Genomic DNA, 22579 nt, shown 5'->3' with positions numbered 1-22579 from the left:
TCTTCAGTGACTGAAGCCCAAATAATAATTCATTTGACACGTGAAAAGTTAAAGAGTCAGGGTGGGATGCTGTTAAATACTCCCTGGGTCATTACCATTTCTACACTCTCAGTTTGCATAGCAGCAAGCTCAAAGAGGGGAAACTTGTAACCTGAACTATCTGAGAGCCCTCTCGTAGTTTCTCCACTTGCTGGCCTCTCTACTTTTCATCTAACATCATGCTCAATTCTACATAGTCAAACGCAGAGATCTGTGGGGCCAGAAGATTTTATTTTTCAACTCTCTTCAGCAAAGCTCCTGATTAGGAATTGTGCACCTTCCTCAACCATAGGATGGCCAACCACACAGGTGTTTGGAATTTAGCAGGATGAATTGATTTAAATCTATGTAATTTAAATCACCAGTGTTAATCATGATTGAAATAAGCAAGCAGGAAATGTATGATTTAAATCATACAGTTTTGCAGTCATACTTTTAGTTATTTTCCTAAAGAAAGGTTGATATAATTAAAACACACTGATTTACAACTAAAAATAGCCTTGCCACTAAATTTGGTAGTTTTTGCTCACCAGCAGGCTACACTATATCTATGCACATTTAAGCAACTATATAGCTCAATACACATTTGTTCAGATTTTTATGTTTTTACGTTTTATGTTAAAAATATTGAATGATGGAATTCTTATTTATTTGATTATTATTTTTTAACTAGTCATTTGTAGCAAACTACATTTGAATATAAATAGGAATTCAATTAAAATGCACAAAAACAGCATTTTAAAATTATTTTATTAGTTAAAAAGTTTAATCACTTTTAAATGCAAAACATGTTTTGATAAACAAAGGAAGCATCTGTAGTTAGTGAATTGAATTGACTGTTTCTGATCACCATGTCTTTCAAGATTTTAGAACTAGTAGAGCTAATCCTCTCACATTTTATTTGTATTGATAGATTGAAAACAGAAAATGGGCCCTCTAGCTCTTTCGACTCCCAACTGTTTTTTTTAACTTTGAATGAACTTAGTCACTTAACTGAGCTAGTTGAATAAACTGAAAGAAAATACTCTCTCTGCATAGTGTCATAAGTTGATTTAGCACTTCAACAATCTGGTTCCAGATATTTAGCCAGTAACTTCCATCAGTTCAGTGGCTTAACTTTAAAACTTTGGCAGCCAACATGTACTGCTTGAATATTATTTTTTTATTTAATTGAAATGTTCATAGATTATAGTAAATTCAGGCCCTAAGTCATTATTTAAATTTAATTTTTAAAAAGAAAATAGTATTTAAATTTTTTTTAAATCACGATTTAAATAAAATCTATTTGATTATTTTTAATCAATTTTTATTGATTATTAAGATAGTAGTTGGAAAGTAGCAACGTCTTTACACAGGTGTCCAGCAGACTGCTACATGGGCCATCTCTATCCTCAAGAGGATAGTGAGGGCAAAATACCAGATCCTGAGAAAAGTTATGATATTAGAAGCAGCGCACAGACTCCACAGTCAAAACGGTCTAGCTCAGATCTCAGTGAGCACAGAGCCAAAGAATTTCTGCACAAGGCTCCACACAATTTCTTTGCAGTAACAACTACAGTATTTTGAGCTATGAATTCAGGAAGCTATTACTATTGGAAGCTCTGAACAGTAAATACTGGTTAGAGCAAGAAAATAAAGGGCATGGGTACACAGAAGTCTTTACCTCTAGGGCAGACTCAAAGCACTTAACACATTTCTGAATGTCTGGAGACTGTCCAAAGTAGCCTTTGTTCCATGATACAAATGTTTGTAATTCATGTAGAGATCAGCAGAGATAAACCATAAACATTTGTATCCAGGATCTAATGTCTGGGGAGCATCCTGCCTAGCCTGCTATAGGCATGTTAATCACCATGAGTTAGCTAGCAATAAGCTCTAGGTAAAAAAAATTAAAAGCCCTAAAAGACTAATTAGTTGGTCACTGCTATTAATTGTGAAGCAGACTAATTATACCTCCATTCTCAGAGGACAGCACAGTACCAAAAGACCTGCTACACCTGTGATGCGATCATGAAGAGGTGGCCTGATTGTTCTATTGGTCACACAGGGCTATACGAGGTAAGAGTCGGGCACTCAAGAACCATTCTACCTGGAAGGTCACCAAACAGGCTATTTCACATTTGTGGGAGAGAAGGGGGGGCGGAATTTATGACATTGGGGGAGAGGTGATTTCCCAGGTAGACAGCTCTCAGGTCATTTAGGGCTTTGTAGGACATAACCAACTACCCCAATTCCACCCAACAATCATGAGGCAGCCAGTGCAGATCTTGGAGCACTGGTGTCATGTTCCCAGCACGATATTTGGCTTGATAAACAATTAGTCGCTGTGCTCTGCACTAGCTTCAGTCTCCGAACAGTTTTAAGGTACAGTCCCACATAGAGCACATTGCAATAGTCTAAATTTTTACATAACAAAGGCATGGGTAGCAACTGCAAGCCCCACATCCAAAAGGAAAGGATAACCTCTTGGCCAGACGCCGATGGTAGAAAATTGACCTGCGGTCAGGAGCCAGTTAGTTACAAGAATTTGGATTTTGCAATGTCTCATATGGTAGGTGATCAACATATACAGGAAACACTGACAGTTTAACGGGCATGTATATTTCCAAGAATGCCACATTCTCAGATCAGTTTGGGGGTGAGTGGAAATGTCCTAGAACCAAAAGACAACTTTCACTAAGATTCTTAACGGAGTCTGATTAGAAATTCCAAGAACTATGTGCAAAAGGGTCACTAAAGAGTTGCATAGCCAAGTAATGTTTCACTCAGCCGACACTATGAGAAACTGGTCACCACCTTCCCGCTTGCTGATTTAAATCATGATTAAGATTGGCAATTTAAACCACTTGGATTTAAATCAACCCACCCTTGGTCCCAGCCACACCATATATTTGAAACAGATCAAGGACTACGTGGGTTCCCTGGTGCAACCATTTTCAGAGAGTGTTATGTGCCCTGTTCTCAGAAAAGTCTCAGTAAACATAGAATCTGTGTTCCCATCTAACAACCTGGAGGAAACTAACTTCATCAGAAAGATCTCCATTTGTTGTTGCAATAGTCTCTTCTGTTGAAGGAAATCTTGGCTGATGTACTGCAGAATTTCCTGCCATTTGCTACCTTAACAAATTCAAGTGCCAAATCTTGGGCCAAGACAATCCATCACCTCAGTAGTGTGTCAGTTTGTAAATGGAGGTGAAGAAAAAGGGAGTGAACAGATCACATCACGGATTAAGGAGACTGTTAGAGGAAGCAGTGGCTTTGTTACAGGAGATAATGGCCTCTTGGTGAGATTAGAAATTAATACAAACATCCTTATAATCGATTTAAATTGTGGTTAATATTCATACATGCTTGCTTGAAACAAATACTGTCCTATATGCATTAAAGAAAATAAATTCATGCTAGCACTTCAAGTCCAGACAAAGGAAGCAAGGAGAGAGGCTTAGACACCTGACCAAAAAAAGCACTGGATCATACACTGTCTATGAAAAAACACTGACTACGTATTACTCATTCAAACAGGGAGACTACAGCCATTACGTTTTTCACTAAGCAAAGCACAACTAGCAATGATCAGCCCACGCATGCTGGCTGCTTAATGGAAAGATGCTGAACAGAAAGTGTTTTGTTTGACTTCTTGTGTAACGTGACCTTTCCAGCACAGGCAACTAAAGATCACAGTGGGACTTGAAGAGGAAGCCCATGTGAAAATAGGTTTGAAAGTGTAACTAACTATTTCGTTAGTAGCATTCATTACAGATACTCCTCTACAGTCCAGCTAACCAAGCACCAAGCTACCAATATTGAAGCTTTCCACTATAATTAGACAAAAAAACTAACACTTGCTCAAATTGAGAAGGACGGCAGAGGATGTTGCACTTCTCAGATAATTCACTACAGAGGGTATTTTTGCAAAAAGCACTTGATTTAAAAACCAAATCTGCATAATTAAATCCCACATGGAGTATTTATTTCCATATGCGGATCACAGCATTCTCTGCCTATCTACATAGGGAAATGACAAGAGCGTTCTAAAAAGTATTATTCATATAATATTACCTATTTGTGACATCCCTGAAGAGACAGAGTTGGAGGATATGCCAACATGGGTATATTGGTACCGCCCTCTCAGAGCACAGAAGCATTTCAAAGCCACAGGAACACTCATTTAATTTCCTGATCAATGAGAAAATGCAAGTATTATCCCCATCTTTCATCATCAGGAGAGCGGAAAGTAACTTTCTTTTTAAGGTTAGGACTCACATGTGGATGCTACTGTATTAAACTGCAGCTGCTTTCCAGTGTGATGCTTTTACATTCATCGTTTTGATAGCAAGTGGACGTACTTGTACTGCTAGGGGTGTCTTCTCCTCACAGCCAGGTCTAGTTGCCAGTAATAATTAGTAAGAAAGCTTTCATGCCTAGATTTTTGGCGCCAGATTTAAAGTTACCAATATCACAAATTCAGATATAAGGGTGGTATTCTTAAAAGCACTCATTAGTGGCCTATTTCCATGGAAATTAATGATAAAACTCCTATTATTTCAATGCGAGCAGAGTTAGGCCAATGCCCAGTGCTTTTGAAAATGCCACTTTAAAAGCTTTGCCAGAATTAAATACTTCATGGGACAGATTTTAACAGTTATGCATATGATCACATGCAAAAATACCTGGGGCAACCTTGTGCTCAACTTGAATGCACGACAGTTGCGCACACGAAGGAATCTGCAGGTGCAAATGGCTAATGAGATGCCTAAGAATATTAAAGATGCATTTTGTAATTAATATTTCAAAAATCACATTATACACATGCATTCTATGTAAATTCAGTACAGCACAGAGCTCCCGACATTGGAGGAACAAGTATACTCAGTGCGAATAAGTTACAGCTAATAAATTAATGAGTTACTGTTTATCTTTCTAGGTTACTCTTTAGCCTTCTAAATTAAGACAGTAGAAAAACCTAGAAAAAAATATTCTGGTTTACCCAAGTGTTACCTAGCTGAAAATTAACATCACCTGACACAGTAAGATCAACCCTGCAATTTTCATCCAAGTGAATGGGGTTCTGTAACAGAGGTTGCTTGCAATAGCAGGGGACTGGACTCAATGATCCAGAAGGTCCCTTCCAGTCTTATGTTGCCTCTCAAAATGGCAGTGAACCACTTTGGTCATCTTTGGAGAGGCAGCAGCGTTAATACTGACCATTCAAATTATAGATGTGATGCTAACACTGTCGTCCTTCTTTCAAAGGCCAGCACCAAGAAGTGATAAATTGTCAGAGACAGCATCAGAGTAACAGCTGATCTCAAAAAAATATTTGGCTATAGACTGCAAGTGCATCTTCAAACAAACAGTTTTTTTGTTACCTGTAGTGAGGAAAGCTTAAAGTCAAAGCTACCCTCTGTTGTATTACTTTAGATGGAATACAGGGGCCCAAAGACATCAACATAACCCAGTCACTGTCCAACATTAAACAGTGTTAAAAAAGGTCCAGGGTTTGTTATAGGGAGACCTCAGCCTGCTTAGTCACATGGCAAACACGTCATTAAACATGCTTTTAACCTTTTATTAAAGATAAAGAAAAGAAGGAAAAACCAGTTAAAACATTTGAAAGTATTAAATAAGGCTTTCACTTTAACAATATTTCCTTGTTCCCTTTTCCTTTAGCTCAGGAAGTTTTAGAAGAACCTCCCTCCCACCTTGTTTGACAGGCTCTTGGGGTATGTCTACACTACCCACTGGATCGGCGGGTAGCGATCAATCTATCGGGAATCGATTTATCACGTATAGTGTAGATGCGATAAATCGCTCCCCAATTGCTCTCCTGTCGACTGCTGAACAGGAGTGGCGATCCCATGCCGCGAGGATGATAAGTAAGTGATTCTAAGTCGATCTAAGATAAGTCTTCTTGTGGCAATGTCATCTGGGTCCCACTCTCAGGCCAGAACATCACTCAGGATCAGGATGACAAAGGCCGAGATCCAAATGAAGTCGCTCACTCCACTAGCCTCTGTCTGTTCTGCTTTTTCCCCCTAAAGAAATATTTCTTTAAGGACCCCACAAAAGGAGTGATGGGTGGACTAGCCCATTCCCTTACTATTTTGTCCACCAGCTAGGCCTAGTATCCAACACACCAATTTTGGTTTGTTAATCTTCTGTTTTTCCAAAGCATGATTTTAAAGTAGTCCATGAATCAGATCAGGAGGCCCTTTTGTTTAGACTAATTCAGTCTATCTCCTTCTCATCTTTTCCCATCATCATTCGTTATAGGTGACTGACATCTCACAAAACTTTCACATTTCTACAGGTGAGCTTACAATTAGGAGTAAACCTATAGGCCTAATTATCACAACACCTCCAAAGCTAAAAGCTCTTATTTTGTATTGCACTTGCAGGTATTTTGTATTCTAGCATTTGTTACAAGGGAAGTTTACCCACATAACTAAACTAGCCTAATCATGCCTCTAAATTTCCCTGTGTAGACAAGCCCCTAGGAACATCAGCTCTTTCCATTATATCAACAACTCACCTTATTCACAACAGCAGCCACAACAGGCGGCACTAACTAATGAGCCGACTGTGTAACAATACAATGCGTTTATTTAGGAAAAACAGAACTGTCAGAAGTACGAGTCTTCCTTTCTGCCTCAAATTCCTTATGGCAAACCTGTTAAATATGAACCAGAAGTGCTCTTGCTACAGAACATCAAGTCCACAAACATTCCTTTCTCTAAAAGCCAACTAAGAGGGCATATGCCCAGTACAACAGTGTTATAAGCTGTCAACACGGTAGATCTTGGGCCTAGTTACTGAATGAGTTCAGAGACAGAGAGAGAGGTGTCAGTATCACAAAATCACCACACACTGGGCAGTCTGAACATGAGGTAACAAGGACTGGTTAGAGAACAGTGCGCACAGCAGACGAGGACGGAGATTCGCTGGCAGAGCTGTGTGGGAAGCCAAGGACTGGAACACCAGATCATGCTGCAGGTCAAGCCTGAGGTGCACTAAGCTATGTGGGGAGTCATAGCTGATGTCTTCCTGAATATCATTCAGTTAAATGCTGTAGAACCAGAAGACAGATCCTTTTAGCTGCAGCCTAATAAAGGCTACGTCCAAATGCCAGCATTAAATTAGGTTACCCAGCAGTGCCATTGGCTTCAGCCACTGATGCACTTGGCCAGATCTCTCTGAGAGAACAGATATTTCTAATCAACTCCAAGACTTGAGCTTTTTCTATACTGAGATGTGCACATTATGTCTGATATGATTCCTTTCTGGTTTCCATTCCACTGGGTCGCCTAGCCAGAAGGGATCAACAATATAAGCCCTGGAGAGATAGAAGGAAGCCAGTTAACTGTATCGTTCTAGTTACTCTGACACCATGCTTCTACCGGACAGAAACCTCTGAAGAGCTCAGGAACACAGCTCATTTGGAATAGATAACTCCCAGGGGAGTGAGGGGATCACTTCAATCAGAAGACACAAGGGCTTCACTGAGCCTTCCACTGGATTCCAACAGCACATAACACCAAATGGTAACTTAAGGAAATCAGAGAGACAGAGAAAAAAGTGACATTAACAGTGGGAGCGAGCTTGGAAGTGCTGGAGAGCTACAACAGAGTTCTGATGCATGCGTTTGATGATGCTGTGCAATATTTGCACTCAGTGCATTATTATGGAGACTCAGTAACAAACAATAACTATACCTCGATGTCTCTTAACACTGACTCAGTGCTTATGCTCTCTATCGACCCATTCCTGCCAGAGGAATGGAGCACATCTGCTCTAACATGCCCTATCTGGCACACATGAAGCAGGACCCATGTGATTAGCACTCTGGTCAGTTCAGATTCATGGACTCCAGAGGAGATACAGCTATGTGGTACCATATTACCATTGCTCAGTCCTCATGACATAGCAAATGTCACCATTTATGCCCCAACACCACAAATATTAGGGGGGTGCAGCAGTCCCATTGCATTCCTCATGACAGCCAACACTGATCAAGTCATTGCACAAGCAAAAGCAACAGCCTCTCCTGTTTCAGGAATTTAAGTGGGCAGTTGGGCCTGCAGGAGTGAGCTTCCACAACAGCACAGGAGGTAGAAAAACGCATGGGGTTTGTCCACACATCCCACCACACAGCAAGATTTAGGTTCAACCCTTTGCGTTCGTTTTCACAGAGTTCTTCAGACATTCATAAAACAAATCTACTAGCGAAGTTTCTTCTCTTATTTGCTCTACAGTCTTAAACAAAGCCCAAATAAACAAGCAAGACAGTCGTTCAAATGGCAATGCACATATTACTCACATCTGGAGCCACTTTTCATTGGCATATGCATATTACTCAGTGCTGGAGACAAAGAGCTGAACTTTAGGCTTTTGTTGGTGACCTTACATAACAAATGCTGGCTTTGCAGTGTGCTGTTGTATTGCAACCCCTTGCCTTTGAGTGGTCAGTTTGATGGCACAGGTGCACGTTTTTCAAGTGAGCTGTCACCATAAATCTGCCTGTGTCTATGAGGCTGCTAATAGAGTAACCTATCCACAAGTAATAGCTGTGTAATTTCAAACAAGAGAAAAAGGTCCCACAAAGGGGGTATTTGCTCTTCAGTTTGACATTCTAACACGGTAGAGAGCAGGGCAGGGCACCTTTTACTGAACCAATGTAACCTCTTTTGACAGGCTTAAAGACTAAAATGGAGGACTCTCCTCTCTAACGGGAACTGAGTGGCTGGCCAGCCTTCTGTAGTCTTCTTTCCAGCAGTTCATATCGATACCGAGAATCATTTTTAATCTCATGAGAAGAATAAAATTGCCAAAGGAAAAATCTCCACTGCACGTATGAAAATGACTGAACAGATCAGCCCTGGCCACTTTATAGCAAACTGGTGGCCTGAAAAATAAATACTGCCAACATCTGAAAAATGGAAATTTGAGGACCAAAGTGTTTGTGCATTAAGAAACTGCATTTGCTCAACAACGAAGTTCTCACCTTCTCCACATCCTCTCCACGACCAACACCACCTCATGTATTTTGCAGAACACGAAGAAAATGCTGAGGGCATTTTGAGAAAAGTCAGTAGCACCAATTCCTCTAGGTCTGTTATGACTTTCACAGAATCCTAGAATATCGGGGTTGAAGAGAACTCAGGAGGTCACCTAGTCCGACCCCCTGCTCAAAGCAGGACCGAGTCCACAGACAGATTTTTACCCCAGTTCCCTAAACGGTCCCCTCAAGGATTGAACTCACAACCCTGGGTTTAGCAGGCCAGTGCTCAAACCACTGAGCTATTCATACTCTACTTGCCTGAGTACTGTACTCTGCTGCGACCGTTCCTGGCCCACACACAGAGGGACCAGGCAGTTTTATCCAAATGACAAAAGCGTAACATTCAGACCTACAGTTCAATATGCCAGCTAAACACTGAAAGGAGATTGTTTTCAGGTGCCTGAGCAGCAGCAGCCTATAAGCAACCCTGGGATCTCTGCATCCCAGGTAGAGTGGCTGGTGTCTCAGAAAGTAAATACAACCAGAATACTTGCTCTTTATTTTCAAGTTTAATATTAAAATTGTATTGCCTTTATAGTCTTTCCTTTGCAAAAAAAAATAAATAAAACCACACAAGCAAGTCTACACACAATACTCCTGTCTGTCATTCCATTTGTGCCGGGATCTCAGAAATCACAAGCTAAATGGAATCATACTTGGCCAGTATTTAGAAGTGAGATCTTGAAGGAAAAAACCTGTGCTGTGAGAAATACATTTGGTGGCACACTTTCCTCTGAGTACTGAATACAATACTCTCGCATTGTGCTAAAGAGATCTGTGCTGCTAGACATGGTATCTTCTGATTAAGACACCTCCAGCCCCTCCGCTCCTCCTTGCAGTCATTAGAGAACCCACAGCACTTTTTGTACGAGCGCTGGGAAGATCTCAATATTACTTTTCCTCTCAAAAATCCCTCTTCTGGTTTTAATTAGAGGCAGGATTCTTCTTCACTTCTTGTCCTAAACTACTTAATACTGCTGTGTGCTGTTAACTACCAAGTTCTACCCCAGAGCAGGGTAGGGTGCACTTCAGTGTTGGACAGAGTGGATGTAACAATTCCTGGAGGGGCTTTATGAGACATCTGAATAAAAAGAGCATGCGGACCATAGAGGAATTATTTCCCGTTCCTTATCCCAACCCAAGTTGTCAGATACTCCCTGTACCACTGTCATTTCTAGGCACAAGGGAATGCATCAAAACTGCCCTGGCAGGCTCAGTAGAAATCCTTTGGTTTATGCATAACTATTTAAACATTAACTTCAAAATACAAAACTAAATCCTTCTAAGAGTTTATTAGCAATGCAGTTCAGTCAGCATCAACAGTGAAGGGATTTCAGAAACAGGTTCGACAGACGGATGGCTATGAACTAATTTAGTCCTTTATCTTCCTCCTACTCTATACACCTATTCACTTTTGCAGAAACTCCAGAATTTGGGATGGTGTCCTTTGGCTGCTCAGCTTCAGGGGGGATGATGCAGCAGCACTGAATGCTGCCTGCCACACGGGAGATGTTACTGTATCAGGAATCACTGTCAGGCAGATCACAAGCTCACCAGCACAACTGGAGAGAGAGAGCAGAAGCAACATGGGTTAAAATAATTCTGATCACCATTTGTGTGATGCACTGTTGCAGGGATGGGGAATTCTACTTTCCATCTCCCACAATGGAAGTTATTTTATATGCATCTGAAGTCTGGAGTAAGACAGCTACCAACTTAAGGACCTGATCCTACAAATCCTTGCTAACTTCCTCCTGAAGTCAAGAGTGACTACTAACCTCACTGCAGCTTAAGATTCTTTGTATCTGATGTGTGGCAATCCACTTGATTATAATGAGGACTGATGGCAGTCCATTCAAATAATGAAATGCATGTGAAAGGCTGGAAGACTTTAATCCAGATGTATAAGTGAAAAACTGCAACTTGTGAAGTCCAGTGTTGTAAACTCTTGGGATTTGGTATTTTTCTTAAGGCCCCAGCTCTTCAACTCTTGTTATTTTGTGAGAATCTCAACTTTTAAAAAAAAGTTAATTTCTTGCCTTTTGGTTGCAGAGAAAAGTTTGAAAATGTGTCCCAGCTGCACTCTCAATGTTTAACTAACAGAAAGCAAATAAGAAGAACTCAATGTTCCTTTTTTTTTTTTTAAATCTTATGATTTTTCAACCCTTCAGTGGAGATAGCAATACTGGAAGCCATTGATATCCTAGATGTACAATTTCTACATACTTGTCTAGATGGGGAAATTCAGCAGCATAATTGTATCTGTATAATTATATTGTTATAGCTGCATTGGTACAACTCCTGAGGCGAACCATTTTATTCCCACATAGACTTATACTAGCACAACTACTGCAGTATAATTATACTGGTAAGTTTCCCCAAGCCCTAAGAATGTGCACGTTTTCTGACAATGGAACTGAAGCTATTGAATTCCAAAGCTGAGTTTTGAAACTTCTGGCAGCAGGCAGCTCCTTAATGGAAGCAGTAGACTGTCTGCAAAGGGAAACATGACATTCCATGTTCTGGTAGCAGTGGGGCATGAGAAAGGATGGCAGTTGAGCACAGCAAGTAGGACATCTTGGCCGTGATGTAGCACTTCTAGAGCACCCGTCTCTGTGCTGAGTTCATCTAGCAAATTACCAGAAAATTTGCACTCTGTTGTACAACAAGTGGTGAAAGTTTCCCTAAATAAAATTGCTCTTGTAGAGTGAGCGTGAGGAGTTTCACTGTCGGGGGGAGAACCCTTGCCAAATGCAGAATGCTTCTACTGTTCTGGAGGTTGGGGGGCTGGGGAATGACAGTAACATCCTGCAGGCTCGGGCACTCAACCGACAGGTTGAAGATTTTTGGAAGTAAGATATTAGAAGTCAAGAATACCCTACAAACAATGAGTAAGAAAGCCTTCTCTCCCCCAAACTGTGCCTTCATGTCAGCGGAGCTAGTGTAGTCTGTATTCAATATGACCATATTCTCCTACGCTCATCACAATCACCCCACAGAGTCAGTCACCAGCACTGCATTTCTACACAGTCCATTTCCCCCAGTCATTTAATTTCTTTAAAGAAAAATAAACATATATGGCGAGTTTAACGTTTCCTCCAGCGGCTGCTGAAAAAGCTAATGTAACACCTATCATGACAGGTTTTGTTCACGGGGAACAGAATGATGACTGCTAAGTTCCCCAAAAGAGGCAAGGGAGGTATTGCAAGAGACACACTGAAGAGGAATAAACGAGCCATTTAATCGTACTGCAAATAATACTCACTCACTTTTGTAAAGCTGATAAGAGGTGATACAAGTGCTAAGTGTTATTTCAGTCTACAACAAGGATATACCTAAATGGCAATTTTCAGCTGTAAACCAAGAAGCAGGTATACCTGCAGAGCAGGGGAGGCAGCCTAAGCAGTTTGCACAGGAGTAGGACAGTCAGCCTCAGCTTTGTTGACTTGATGTGTAGGGAATGCCTACATTACACAGGATTAGCATGATTAAACATGACTGGTCAAAAGAGTTAGCAGACATGATACTGATTAGGACTTAGCTGTCAGTGTAGACTGGGTCACATCATGTCAGCTAAGCACAGTTTGACCCAGAGCTGACATTTGCAGGCTCAAGTGAGAAAAACCAGCCCTGCCACTGCCTCAGACAGTTTTGGAAGTGTGTATAAGATTTCTTATACCGTAGAACCTCCGAGTTACAAACAACCTCCATTCCCGAGGTGTAACTCAGAAACATTCCTAACTCTGAACAAAACATTATGACTGTTCTTTCAAAAGTTTACAACTGAACATTGACTTCATACAGCTCTGAAACTTCATTATGCAGAAGAAAAATGCTGCTTTCCCTTTTTCTTAGTAGTTTACATTTACCACAGTACTGTACTGTATTCATTTTTCTTTGTCTCTGCTGCTGCCTGATTGTGTACTTCTGGTTAAAATGAGGTGTGTGGTTGACTGGTCAGTTTTTCACTATGAGGTTCTACTGTACCACATTCTTCACTCAGGGTGGTGTGTGAAGTCTCCTGGTCCCAACTGCTGCTACCCTTTCTTCTTTAGCATAGCAAAAGCTGCAATTTTCTGACACTAAAAGTCAATGCAAATACATAGCAAGATTTAGCAATCCAAATTCTAGATGTTCAGAACCAAAGGATTCAAGTAAAAGGTGTATCTAGCATTTCATTGCACTTTTTGCTACAAATCAACCCATTCTGTTTTCAGTTTAACAAATCTGTATTGTATGTAATCTACTCCATTGCCCTTCTATTTAGTGCTCTCTGTTAGAGGGAAAGAAACAGAGAAACTCAGAGGCTGGTCACACTTTTCGGGAGTATCTTCAAATGGTTAAGAGTAGGCATGTGCAAATGAGGTCTCCTGACTCACTATAAGACTTCGGCTATCCCTTATAAAAAGATGATACCACCTCACAGGAGCTTTAACATCTGTGAATGCTTTTAAAGTACGTCCACACTGCAGTTAAAAACCTGCAGCAGGCCTGCGCTAGCTGACTTGAGACCACAGGGCTCAGACTAAGGGGCTGTTTAATGGCGGTGTACACATTCAGGCTCAGGCTGGAGCCAGGGCTCCAAGACCCTCACCCTTTGCAGGTCTCCCTTGGGCATAGACTGGCTACACAGGAGGCCTTAAAGCGCTGCAGCTGTGCCGCTTTAAGGTCTGTCGTGTAGACAGCCTTAGGCCATGTCTACACTTGCAGAGTTTTTGTGCTGTCAGTTTCCAATGACAGTGAACTGGTAAAAGAAAAGCGCAGGTTTGTGTACTCACTTACTTCCACAGGCATCAGAGTGTTTACATTTGAGCATTTCCATCGCCAATGAGCACAGTGCTCCGAGGGCAGCTATCCCACAGTGCAGCTCTCTCCATTTTGACAATAGGTCTTGTGGGAAGGGGGCGGGGATCATGGGGCATCCTGGGTCCCTGAACAGCCTCCTCTCCCCAAACACTGATCAGCTCCAGTAGCTCAGTATTTGCTCCGTGGAGCAGGCATTGTCACCTGGCCAGGTAAGTGAGCACTTGCCATGAAAACAGAAAGGGGAGTTTCAAAGTTCCCGGGGCTTTAGAGGGGGAGGAGTGGATGTCTGTTTACCTGGCATCAGAGCAGCTGGCCAAAGTGATCACCTAGACACTGGGATATCCTGTGGAGGCTAAAAGCTCTGTAAACAGGAAGAACGTGTCTTCACTTGCACATCACCACAAAAGCATCACCAGTAAGAGCTGTACGGCTCTCATGGAGGTGGTTTTCTTTTGCAGTCAAACTTCTGAGTTTCGCCGCAAAAAGTCATTGGCAAGTGTAGACGCACCTGCAGTTTTTGCACAAAAAAGGGACTTTTTCTGCTTTAAATGGGAAGTGTAGGCATGCCCTTAGTGAAAGTAACATTCAGAAATGGATACTAGTAGTAAGAGTGAGTCAGTCAGTCAGTCTCTCTCTCTCACACACACACACGCACTGAACACCTCTACGTTCATTGCCACTAGTTCTATTCAAATTCAAGTCAAGAGTTAGCGGCCTTGCCTAAACACAGAAGTTGCATTAGGTTGACTCACAAACTGGTTTTAGTTAATTTAGTTAAACTGGTGCAAACCCCTATGTGGACGCACACAACCTGGTTTATATAAATGCATAGTAACCAGCCTACATAAATCAATTTTAGTTAAATTGGCATAACTCGCGGGCAGACAAGGCCTAAATCCACTCTTTATTCAAAAGCAGGTTTGAGCACAGTGCCTCAGCCTAGTCCCAACTGGACATTTTTCCAACCACACAATTTGGCTCGCTGGCAGTCTGATTGAGACGCAGAGATGTGAAACAAATCAAAAATGAGGTGAGGGTACAAGGGAAATCACATTGAGGAAGTTACCCCGCACTGGTCCACATTCCATGGAGCACAGGCCAAGTGCTCTGATTACCCCCTTATTTTAATGACACTGGCTATGAAGATAATGGGTCACGTCTGGAAAGGCCTAGTAAATCAGACGATACACCGCAGGTTGCTCAAGTCTATCTGCTGTCTTTCCCACACATGTAGAGAAGTGCACATCACACTGCATGTGGGAGTAGAGATGAAAAGCAGCTTGCATGCGTTCAGCTCTGCACCTCATCATCGGAGGAGAAAAGCTGAGCATCTGAGGGGGAGAGAAAAGAGAAGGGAGGAGAGGTGCAAGGACGTCATCAGGGGGCACAAATCCTGCGGGAGGCCAGGTTGCCTGGAAACAGAACAGGGAAGAAGAGGAGGAAAAGCCATTAGTTGGAAGAAAACTGAAATGCTTTTTATAAAGCAAGTTCAACCCAGGCCTCAGCAGGGCCATTGTCGGGAGTCTAATCAGCCCGGCTCAAGATAGTCAAGTGTGTGAAACTGCTGTGTAGACTGATTTTTTAAAAGTACATTTCAAACTGTACATTAAGCACAGTGACCAATTCTATTATCACGTGAAATACATTAGTGAACTAAAACATGTGAGATATAAATTTATGTTTGCTTCATTTCACACCAGTTAATAGAAAGATCAGTATAAACTCTATTGTTATAGCTCATGATATCACAGTCTAGAACAAAAGGTTACAGAGTCCTGTGACAACAGCTATCTATACCTCCAAGATCATACAAGCCAGTCTAGAGATCTATTCTGATCCCATTTAAACAACTGCAGTTAATACATGGATTTTACTGTACTGATTTTTTTAAGCCACCCTATGGAAGAGCAGACTACCAAGAGCTCATTTACTCTGTCAGTGGGGCCTGTTTGTGCTAACGTTAGTGATACCTAGTGTAATATTCCAGTTCATGAATGCTGAAATCTGGACATATCTGAGAACGTTGGGAGAAGATGCTATAATCACAGGACACTGTCTCCATCCACTGGCTGGGAGGAAATCACACCCAAGCATTTGTACTGGTATAGTTGATTGATGAGAGTTAGCTAGCCACTATCAGAATGAGAAAGGCACAGTCTATTCCATCATTGGTGGGCTTCCAGCTGATTATTATTATGGTTAATTCCATAACAAACCATCAGCACTGTAACTCCTCTGTACACCACTGACCTGGGCATCCCAATGACAGGTAGGGGTGGAGTACACAGAGGAACTCATTAATTTATTCATTTATAAATGACAATCTCCTCTTTACTTTGGGACTTTTCTACAGCAGGATATTTTTCAGTTTTACTGTTTCTACGGATGAGACTGTTAAAGTAAATACATACAGAGGAACATCTGAAAAAGGTCTCTGGAACAGGGGCTGTCTAATGAAGGCCTCACACTCCAACAAAAGATTAATATTATACTTCACACCTGACAACCTATTTATGTGTGGTTTTTAAACTCTGAGATGCACTTTAGATTTAAGACACTTCTAAAATCCTAAGTGCATTTTACTGCAAAACTGTCAAACAGCTAATACTAATAAAACTAAAAACCAACTGTCTCTAACAAGGTCAGATCCGTGAAATAACTGTGATAAAATATCATATTAAAGTGATAGGATAGCGTGTACAAGAAAGAGTGCATCCCATTAAACTGCAACTGATTTACTGTTATTGTGACCAGAACCAACTGACGGTGGGAGCAGGACTCAGGCCAAACATTTCAGCTAACATGTCCAATTCATTCCGCTGCCAGTGTCAAGACCAGCTTGTAAGATCACCTGTCTCTTAATGAACATGTTTCTTAGCTTACTAATGTTCTCGCTGCTGTCAGCAGAGCTGGAGGCAATAATGTCAGCCCAGCAAGACTGTTACTCACTGACACTATATTAGAGCACTGAACATCAGACAGAGTTGCTTAGCAGCAGTTTTGGAAACGCAGTCACATGCAGGAAGAAAGTTGTCACAGCAGGCTGTGTACCAAGAATGCCGAACAGCAGCAGCCACCAGTCTCTCTGCTGAGTAACTGAACTATACAGAACAGCTTCCCTGCAGTGTGTATGAGGAAAGATGGAGGAAGAGCCATGCTCAGTCTTTTTAAAGTACGCTTTGGGAAAGACCAACCCCCCAATACCAGCACAGAGTCCTTACAAAGTTGTTGGGATACTGGGAATACAACAGATTCAAAAAAATGGGATAATACTGTAGCAAAGCCCACTAAATATACACTTCGCTCAAATTAAGACATGAACAATGAATACTTTTTAATGACAAGGAAAGAGTTGGGGGTCAGCATTAATAATGCTGTTAAGCAAACAATCAGACAATTATGAAGCTGGAGAGAGAAAGCTCTTCTGTTCATGCTTCCTCTGATGGCCAACCCGATTGCTACTGGGTGCTTTGCTGAGCAGCTTGCTCAAGATCTTTGCACATGATCTGCACAAGTTAAATAAATACTTTCTCAGGCCCTGTAAGATGTTCAAAGATAAAGCAACAGCCTACACCAGATTTAGAAAATGTCAGACCTGAGACAGTGTTATGACCAAATGATTCATGTAAGAGGCACATGTGACATAAGTGCAGAATATTAAGCATGAATGGCTTTGAAAGGAAATTTTGTCCTAAACCTGGGAGATCACAGCTCAGAATTTATTGACACGGTCATGCACTAGTAAAAATGATGACAAGTTTTTCAATACAATATTAGGGCATGACTAGGGGAAAAAAAGAGTTTAAAAAACATGCGCTTTCATCACTGACAATTACCAAAGCGTACGTGGGGATTTTTCCATCATCCAGTGATGAAGTTCACAACTGGAAAATGACTGCAATGACACTACTAGACATTGAATAAACCAGGCAGAAAGGAGGAGGAGGTTTCTTTTCAGTCCAGTATTTCAATAACCAAATTGTGGGAAAAGAAAAAGCAGATGACAGCTTATTTTATATATATATATATTATATATATATATATTCCAAAGCCAGAAGGTACCATCATGATTATCTAGTTTGACCTCCTGTATAACACAGGCCATAGAACTGCCCCAAAGTAATTCCTAGAGTATATCTTTTAGAAAAACACCTAATCTTGATTTTTAAATGGCCAATAATGTAGACTCTACCACCACCCTTGGTAAATTGTTTCCATGGGTAATTACTCTCACTGTTAAAAATTTATGTCTTATTTCCAGTCTGAATTTGTCTAGCTTCAACTTCCAGCCATTGGATCATGTTCTACCTTGTCTCTCCTAGACTGAAGAGCCCATTATCAAATAATTGTTCCCCTTGTAGATACTTATAGACTGATCAAGTCACTCCTTAACCTTAAGATAAACAGATTGAGTCGAGGAACTCAATACACTATAAGGCACGATTTCTAATCCTTCAGTTGTTCTCGTGGCTCCCCTCTGAACCCTCTGCAGTTCATCAACATCCTTCTTGAACTGTGGACATGAGACACAGACTCTGTATTCAGGTAACAGTTGCACCAGTGCCAAATACAGAAATAAAATAACGTCTGTACTAGAAATTCCTGTTTACGCATCCAAGGATTGCATTAGCCCTTCTGACCAGCGCATCACACTGGGAGCTCAAGTTCAATTGATTTTCCAACAAGATCCCCAAATCTTTTCCAGGCTAGAGTTCCCCATCCTGTAAGCATGAGCTACATTCTTTGTTCCTATATGTATACGTTTAGGCATAATAAAACTAATTGTTTATTTGCACCCAGTTTACCAAGCATTCCAGATCTCTCTTAATCAGTCACCTGTCCTCTTCAAAGTTTATAAATCCCGACCGGTTTTTGGTGGTTTTTTTGATCCACTCAGGTAAGTTATTAAGAGACAGTCAAACAAGTTTCCAAAAAGCACCTTCTGCAGTTTGCCATGATCAGACAGCAGTTTCTATGGAAACACAAGTAAGCATCAGAGCCAGTAAACCTCTTGTAAATGTCATACAGTTGTGAGTGCCCAGGATCATGCAGGCTCCTGTAGTCAGCAGTGTTTTATACCTCAGGGATGAATTATCTTCATTCCCAGACCTGGTGATTTCAGGAAAGGAGATTCAGCAAATCAGGGCCAGCCACATTCTCACAGTGATGACCAACCCATCCAATACCTTCTTTAATCACTTTGACCTATTTTATACATCTAATATACATGATGGCACCGTGGGATTACCCTCCTATTTTTGGAAGGGGAAAGACAATGTTTTGGTGTGTTCCAATCACCATAGTATCACTGTGCTATCATTCCAAGCAAACTGTTCATGCTGGTTCTTCTTGAGTGTGTTAGGGCCCCAATAGGCAAGATGGGTTTATGCCCGGCCAATCAGCAACTGCAGATTTTTTACCATTTGACAAATTACTGAATAAGCCCGAAAGTTTTGGCACAGGAAGAACAAGATGTATACAGCCTTTATTGATGTAAAGTGGCCTTTGACTCGGTTGATCATCGCTCCCTTTCCGCCTGCAGGCTAGTGGTGCAGCTGGCAAGCTCCTCAACCTTCTCATAGAAATGCACTGCCGAAGAGTGAGCTGTGTGCGCTTACATACTAGGACAGCCGCTTAGTGTGAGTACAACAGCAGCGCCCATCCAGGTTTTGTGGCTGTCTCTAATCTGTTCAACACCATTATTGATCAAATGATGGAAACTGTCACTAGCCACATACTGAGAATGGTACTGCATGACGTTTTCATAACAGACCTGGAACATGGATGACGCTGCTATCTTCGCATCTTCACAAACTAATCTCAGCAATTCCCTGATATATTTATGGAAGAAGCAAGTAAGCTTGGTCTTCAAGTCAACTGGAAGGAAACCAAACTGATGAAAGTGGCTGACAGACCTCTACCTCTCTATGTAATCAATGGACAATGTGTTGAATTTGTCAACTCATTTTAGTATCTTGCTCTGTTGTCACTATGAAGAGGAAAGTTGCCTTGCTGACGTAAAACATTAAATCGGGAAGCATCATGCAGGCTCTTTGGAACTGTCTGTTGCATCAAGGCCACATATCAAATCAGACTAAGATGTGTATCTATGAAGCAGCAGTGGTTTCTGTCCTTTTGTATAGCTCTGAAACCTGGGTCACACACATACAAATGTGCCAACCGGACCCTTCCAACATGAAACAGCAACAACTATTGAAGGCATATAGAATTTTCATGACTACGAACAAGGATGTCAGGCATCAAATCAACTAGCCTAAAAGGTCTTCCCAGGTGACAACCCCAACTTAGCCCTCTGCTCCATACCAGCCCACCAGTTTTATGCATTCAATTCAACAAAAGCTGGATGGGGAAGATCTCACAGACAGCATTGTGCATGCTGGAGGGATGTCATGACTTCCAGCCTCGCCTGCCTCAGCCTTAATACAGAGTGGGCAGCAACACTGGCAGGAGACCGGGCTCCATGGAATCAGGTGATCTGAAGTGTACACTTCACACTCCATGAGCAGGAGAATTAATGAATGAATAATTAATATACTTTACACAAGCATATGAAAAAATACAAGTTTGTAGAGTGGCCCTGTTACAGAGCTGGGGACTCCTGAGTTCTAATTGCTGCTGCTGACCAGCTGTGTGACCTTAGAGAAATCCCCTCACTTCTGTGCCTAAAGTTTTCCCATCTGTAAGTGGGATCTACACCTCCCCCCTACACACATTTATAAGTCTTAATTACAGACAAAAGGAGATGCCCTCAATGGCTAGAGAAATGGTTTTTAAACAAAAATAGTACCAACAATACATGACCACATTGCTTGTATGTTATCTCTCTGTCCCTCCCCGCACTGTGTCTTGGTAAGTTCTTCAGGGCCGAGCTGTTCTTTCCTACATCCCTGTATACTGCTTAGCACATTTGGGGCATTGTTGTAATAAACAGTGATTAGTATATGTCTATATAGCATTTTGAGGATGAAAAGCATTGTGAATGCTAAGCATTTCTTCAAGTATATGACAGGTCTCAGATCTCAGTAATCTGTCCAGTTTGCCCAGAAAGACATCTGAAACCTGTATTTCTACAGCAGACAGAGCATCTAAACCAAATAAAGCAGGAAAATATGAAAAGTCAAATCTCATGCACCAAATTTTAGCCCAGAGCAGATTCTCAGGATCAAGTTATCAGCTCCTAAGCAGAATCACAGTGAACATGGCAAGAGTCCGTAACTACAAGACCAATATTGCCACTGTGATTGGTAGAGTACAGAACTCACGCATGAATACTGTTTACCAGAGCTAACACAAGCCCCAATCCTTCAGAGTACACCCCTCGTGCAGCCCTTCTGCCAACAGGGCTGGGGTCCCAAGCAATTGCAGGGGTCCACTCAGACAGAGCAGTCTGCAGAATCAGGCCTTTGTAGCTAGAGACATATATTTATAAACACACACACTTGTTCAAGCTACTGACTCACTCAGCCTCAAAATATTGACTATTTGAGATACTTTTTTAAAACAGCTACTGTTTACATCTCAGAGATGCATGCATTTAATTCAGTGTTTTTATGTTTCTGCCAAACCTAGTAACTTTAGTCTGCATTTGACCTAAGAGAGAATTGAAATGGTCAAATCAGTCACGTACAAATCTGTGTAAAAGACTACAATATTACTTACAATTCCAAGAATGCAACAGAATCCAAAATACTTCCCCAAGGCCTTCAGCATGCCATCTCCAGTCCCTGATTCAATTATAACACTCCTAATTAGCGGATTTAATGACTGTTAAAAATTATTGGCAAACAAGATCCATTTCAAAATCTTGTCGTCAATCCCACCACTCTGACTACATACAAGAATGTTTTCAGAGTCAGCAGGTAAAGGTCCCAGAGTTTAACAACGAAGTGGACATTTTCAGAAAGGGCAGCAACACTTAAATTGTAAGAGCTAAAGACTTCAAACACATTAACCCTCTAAGAAAAAAGAGCACCAGAAAGCTGCAGCCCTGCCCAGCCTACAGCTCACATGTGCGTCAAATCAGAAGTGCCATACTGAATTGCTCAAGTGTTTCTTGAAATCTCTGTTATGTAAGGTGACTTTTCCCCACACCAGATACCTATTGTTGTTACTTGCACTGGCCCAGAAGGATATTAGCTAGTCATATTAAAATGAGTTGCACTGAAACCCCAACAAGGTTACAAGCCAGCAGGCAACAAGGTGGTAACAAAACTCCATAATTAAGTATCAGGATTACAAAAAAGAAAATGAGTCCAGAACTTTTTAAACTGACAGAAGAGGCAAAGGACCATCACACCAAGTCAGGAAACTCATCAGAAACATCCAAACCATACCTCAGTGGAATGGGTTTGACACCTGTAATCCATAGCCATGTTCATTTAACTTCCAGGTTTTGAGTTCTTCCTCATCATTTGACACCACAGTCAGTCAAACTGGCGGAAAGGTTCCCTGCAATACCTTCTCCCCGCCTCCCAAACGTTTCTGAAGGTCTCTGGAGTAGGAAGGGGGACATAAGGACAAGGTGGTAGTAGTAGTAATGGCCAAGTCAAAGTTCACTACAGCCCATTAACCTTTTTGGGCTGCTCTACATCCATCTTTTGGCTTAGAGAATTATAAGCTGCTTTTGCCTCTGAACTTTGAGAAATGCGACTTCAG

At 41.4% G+C, this 22579-nt stretch overlaps 1 protein-coding gene and 1 long non-coding RNA gene across 9 annotated transcripts in view; both read right to left on the bottom strand.

Annotated features, from left to right (window-relative positions):
- The window catches only part of SIK3 (SIK family kinase 3), a 144175-nt gene that overhangs the window by 78728 nt on the left and 42868 nt on the right, over window positions 1-22579 (bottom strand). The window lies entirely within an intron of this gene.
- The window catches only part of LOC120375526, a 44732-nt gene continuing 36939 nt past the window's right edge, over window positions 14787-22579 (bottom strand). For 2 of the 5 annotated variants that reach the window (XR_005586599.1, XR_005586603.1), the window contains exon 2: window positions 14787-15315. This is a non-coding gene — a long non-coding RNA (uncharacterized LOC120375526). Of the gene's footprint in view, window positions 15316-18708; window positions 18868-18982; window positions 19103-22579 lie in introns of those variants that run through there. The other 3 variants (XR_005586602.1, XR_005586604.1, XR_005586601.1) reach the window with 3 other exon arrangements.

Source organism: Mauremys reevesii, linkage group 12 (genome assembly GCF_016161935.1).
Source record: "Mauremys reevesii isolate NIE-2019 linkage group 12, ASM1616193v1, whole genome shotgun sequence".
Classification (NCBI taxonomy): domain Eukaryota; kingdom Metazoa; phylum Chordata; order Testudines; family Geoemydidae; genus Mauremys; species Mauremys reevesii.
This window is presented reverse-complemented; position numbering and strand designations above follow the sequence as displayed.